Consider the following 5,432-nt stretch of genomic DNA (forward strand, 5'->3'; position numbering starts at 1 on the left):
AATAGCATAATGTATTAGGCAATTTTCCCTGCTTTGCTCCACATGCAGGCCATCTTCCCAATTGCCAGCCCTGGGGATGACCCACACCTGCCTCGAGTATACCACCACCTGCTTGTCTGTGTGCTTACAGAGGCGGTAGCTACATAGGCAACAGTTTTCCATAGAACTTTCTGAGATCCCCTTTTGGGGTCCCATGGTAACAGTGGACATACTTGGCTTTTCATACATCCCTGCAAGCTCTATCTTGCCCACCCACACCTGTTCTTCAATTTAACTGCTTAATGATGCTCTCATGATCATCCTGCCTTCTCCAAAGCATCACTTTCCAGCTCTACCACATTTGCGTTAAGTTCTAGGTCCCCTAGCGAGCCCTGTATTCTCATAAAACTCTTGGTGGCTGTTTCCCTGGCCACACTCTTGTCTGGTGCAGTGATGAAAACCTATAGAGATAATTTTAAACTCTGAGTCACATTATCATTCTTCAGGGCATATTTACTCTTGCTTGTGGCAAGCAGACCACTTCAATTTGATCAGAGATTGAGGAAATTTGGTCTGGCTTTAATCCTTATGAGGTATCATCTAGTTCCAGCTCATCCTTACTCTACAAGGTCCCAACCAGAGCACTGCAGTGTTTACCATGGCCCTTTTTCTTTGGCAAGCCCTCAGCCATAACTTTTATCATTCTATCTCCATAAGACTCGAACATTCTACTTAGCTTTTCATACTCTGTTTGGAATCAGCAACCTATTTCATCCAAAGGGTTTGGTTGTGGAAGGCATGAAGGACCCTGAGCTGAGAGCAGAGGACCCAGCTCAGGGGCCGATGCAGAGGCCACTCTTGGTACCATACTCTCCTCTGTGCCCCAGGTCCTCCCTCTCCCTGACCTCACATCCTAGGTATCCTGGAATCTGGGTGCAAGGGTGCTCTGACTTCGCCATGTCAGAGCCTGCTGAGGATATAGGACACCCAAGAACTGTTACTGGCAATGGGTTACCCTGAGACACACCTCCCTCCACCCACCCACACACACTTATTGTGGCTGTGATGATCAGAAGAGCCTGCACCTTACACTTTCCTCACTCCAGGATCCCCAGATGGACTCAGATCCAGTTCGTGGCTATTGGTTCTGGAAAGGGGCCATCCTCACCTGGATGCTCCAGTACCAAACGTAACAGAGTCTAAAATGTGAAAGAAGGCAGTGGCAAATCTACCTTCTCTGAGGCCTCCAAACTCACAACTGGCCCCCAAGCATGAGAGGTGCCCAGATGTGGGACACAGGAACACCTAAGCTCTCTGTAAGTAGAGCAGTACTCTACCTTTCACATTTAGAGGTTATGTTTTCTATTTGTGATAATATCTCACAAAAGTCTTCTCTTCACAAGGGAAAAATGTGATGCTCCTCTCTTTCTTGGCATCTCCGTTGCTCAGTGAAGGCCCCCAAGGAGGTGAAATCAGCCTACGGTTCTTGGTGACTCCTCTGCAGCTTTTGACCTGTTCTATTTGTGGAAATAGGAGGATCATGGAAACGGAAATGTTGACCTCTTCCACAAACCAAAAGACATAGGCTCTTCTGGAGTAAGCACAAAGATTTCAAGATGAGAGGTCAAAGCATGAGGATACAGAGGCACTTTGTCGTGTACCACATCTTCAAATCTCAGACCTGCAGCTTCTATCCTGCATGTTTCTCCAAGCTGTACCCCAAAATGAAGACCAAAGACCTTCTCTGAAGTCATATTTCCTGCAGTCCTCTTGCCCCTGCACACGCACAGCAGGGACAACAGCAACATCTTGGGTTTGGAGCGGGGAGAGTCTGGGACTCCTGACATCACCTGATGAGTTTCTTCTATCTGGAGATCAAAGCAGCTACAGAAAGGGGACAGCTAGAGACTTTTCCTGGATTAGGCTGCTCCAAGTTCCTCTCTCTATTAGGAGTCCTCTTCCCTCAAACAACTACCAGGGAAGTGAAAGCTGACCTTCTTTCACCCCAGGCCTACTAATAACCTGTTCAGTGGCCCCTGCCATCTCATTCCTCACTCAGATGTGGCCTCCTCCAGGCATCCATTCCTACCTCTCCTCAGAAAATTAATGGGGCATGCCCCACCTCTTCTCTGTTCACTTAGAACTCTTGGAGATCTCTCTCAGAGCAGAAGAGTCTAGGAGCCCTGAAACTGAATCTTCCGCCCCTCCACCCAGTCCTAGTCACACAGGAAGTCACAAGAAGGTGGAACTGAAACTCACCTGCAAGGGGGCCCTTCATTGTCAGAGACTGTGACTCAGAACTGAGGGCCTGGCTCCAGCTTCACACTTGGCTGTGACATTTGTGGTTTTTCTGATGTCAATTTGAGTTCAAAAAGTCACTGAATTTTTGTATGTCTCCTTGCTTATTCTCAGGTTTCTGATAAGCCCTTCACTCACACCTTCAGTGTTGGGTTTTGACTTCTTAACAGTTCCTCCAGCCCTATAGGCCTCCCATCGTCACAGTAATTATCAGATCTCTCCCTCCTTAACCAACATCCATTTTACCCTGACATTGCCTTGCCTGTTCTGCCCTTCATGACAACTCTCTGCATCCTGTGGTCCACTGAGGCCCCAGGATCCTTTTCCCAGTATAAATACTTACCATTCATGTAGAATGAAGGAAAACTTAGAATTTGTTTCTGTGACCCCTCAGCTCCAAATATAACTTCACAACCAGCCTTCTGATAGATACTTCAGTCCTTCATTTGAGCTGATTCGGGTTTTGGCACAGAGTCAGGTATGGAAAAGGATCACATATCATGTTCTGTTGTTCAGAACACCACGACAGGACAAATAAGGGATTCAAAGCAAGACCAAATTATCGACCCACTGGAAAAGGAAGGGAGGAAGAGATGGAGCCTGCCACAGAGGTGGTTTCCTGGAAGGAGTGAGGGCAGAGTCAGCTCAGAGAAGCAAGTATCCCAGTGGCCTGTGAGAAATGCACCATCTCTCTAAAGTTAAGTCTTCTCTTCCCTAAAATGAGGGGGACTTCAGAACAAGACTGAAGAGGGGTTTGGATGTCCTCTGACCAGCACCTCTGGTCCAACCCTACTTTCCAACCTTCTTACCTCTGCATTTGAGACAGGCCAGAGTTCTGCCCCCAGGGGGCGCTCCATCCGCCATGCCGGATTTGGGGGAACTACTAGCCAGGGTTGGCGCTGTCCATGGTTCTGCACCATAACTGTGCTCTGAGTTCAGGAAACTCCCAACTCCGCCCTGGACACAAATTCACAAGCTCACGGTCCTGAGCTGTAGGCCAGCGGGGCACCTAAGTCAGAAAGGCTTCGAAAAGGCTGGGTCCCTTTTGGGAAGGAGAGGCCAGGGAAAGAGACTTATCGCTGTGCTTTTCCTCTCGCTCCTCTTGTTGACCTAAGGATCATTCTTTTGAATTGTAGTGCCGGCCTGGCTAAGGGACAGGGAAGAACAAGGTATTTTTCTGACGTTCCGGATTATGCTGATGTTGCTGGCTTTTGGACCATGCTTTAAGTAGCAAGTCCCTGCCTGGATCTCCTCTCGGATAGGGGTTTAGGAAAGAGATGGACTTTCACTGAGGCTCCCCAAGTTCTAAACTCAGGGCTGTGCTTTTCTATATATGCCTCATTTGATCTTCATAACCAACCTAAGAGAGGTTTGGTTAATAATTCTCATTTGACAGAGTGGGAAACAGAGACTGGACGTATAAGCGACTTCATGGGGTCTCACATTATTGGTGCATGTATATATGTGTGTATATATATATATATATATGTATATATATATATAGAGAGAGAGAGAGAGAGAGAGAGACAGAGAGACAAAGTCTCACTCTGTCACCATGCTGGACTCCAGTGTCATGATCTCAGCTTACTGCAGTCTCAACCTCCGGGGCACAAGTGATTCTCCCATCTCAGCCTCCCGAGTAGCTGGAACCACAGGCACCTGCCACCATGCCCAACTCATTTTTGTTTATTTTTCGTGGAGATGGGATCTTACTATGTTTCCCAGGCTGTTCTTGAACTCCTGGACTCAAGTGATCCTCCCATCTCAGCCTTCCAAGTATCTAGGTCCACAAGCGTGTGCCTCCATGCCCACTAACTTTTTCTTTTCTTTTTATAGAGACAGGGTCTCACTATGTTGCCAGGCTCGTTCCAAACACCTGGGCTCAAGTAATCCTCCCACCTCACTCTCCCAAAGTGCTGGGATTACAGGCATGAGCCACTGAGCCTAGTGATACTTTCCATTGTGATGTTGTCATATCTATCAAGATTTTTGATAAGAAGGATGAGTTTTTCTTAACTTTTTGTCATAATCTCCATAAGGAAAATTATTTTTTTCTTCAAAAATTTTAAGAAAAGATGACTATCAGAAGATCAGACATTTCCTAGCTTGCAATATTTTTCCATGTTTGTGTTATCAAAAATATACTTACCATTCACATTGTGTAATCATCTGTTATGCTGACAAATAGAACATGCGGGCACCCCGGGAATCTTAGAAACCCTCTTTGTTTCCCACCCTCCCTGACCTTCTCTATGAGTTACCACCTTGCTGATATTTGGAATTATCTTTTTCCCTGCCTTTGCCCATAAGCATAATACCTGTGTATACATTCTTCAGCAAGAATAATTGCTTTAAACGTTCACACAAATGGAACAATGTGGTAATGTGTATTTTGTGTAGCCCAATAGGACTGCACCAGCTTTCCTTGTATTAATGTCGGCATAGTATACTTTCCCTTTTAGCCTTCTCTATCCTTGTACTTTACATGTATATGTTGTAAAGATCATATACTTGGAATCCATCCAAGTGGACTCTGTTTTTAACTGAAGCATTTATCCATCATATTTAATGTAAACGTCCCATGTTATATTTTGTTTTCTGTATGTGTCATCAATTCTACATTACTTTGTTTCTCCATTTTTTTTTGTTTGTTTACTAAGTTTTTTGTTGTTGTTTGGTTTTTTTGTTTGTTTGTTTTCTTGAGACAGGTCTCACTCTATCACTCGGCTTACTGCAGTCTCCACCTTCCAGGCTCAGGTGATCCTACTGTCTCAGCCACCCAAGTAGCTGGGACTACAGGGATATGCTACCATGCCTGGATAAATTTTTTGTATATTTTTTTTTTTTGTAGAGGTGTGTTTTGCCATGCTGCCCATCTTGAACTCCTGAGCTCAAGTGATTCTCCCCACCTCGGCCTCTCAAAGTGCTGGGATTAACAGGTGTGAGCCACTGCACCTGGCCGGTTTACTAAGTTTTTAATAGTATACCTTTAATCATCACTAGGTTGAAAGTTATATATTATGATTCTGTTCTTTTAGCCATCATGATACAAATTTACAGCATGCATAATTAACCTATCAAAGTCTTTAGTAAATGAAAACCTCTCTCTCCTCCTGGATAATATATGGATATTAGGACATGTAAAATATGCTTAC

The sequence above is a fragment of the Rhinopithecus roxellana genome, chromosome 12 (genome assembly GCF_007565055.1).
Source record: "Rhinopithecus roxellana isolate Shanxi Qingling chromosome 12, ASM756505v1, whole genome shotgun sequence".
Taxonomy (NCBI): Eukaryota; Metazoa; Chordata; class Mammalia; order Primates; family Cercopithecidae; genus Rhinopithecus; species Rhinopithecus roxellana.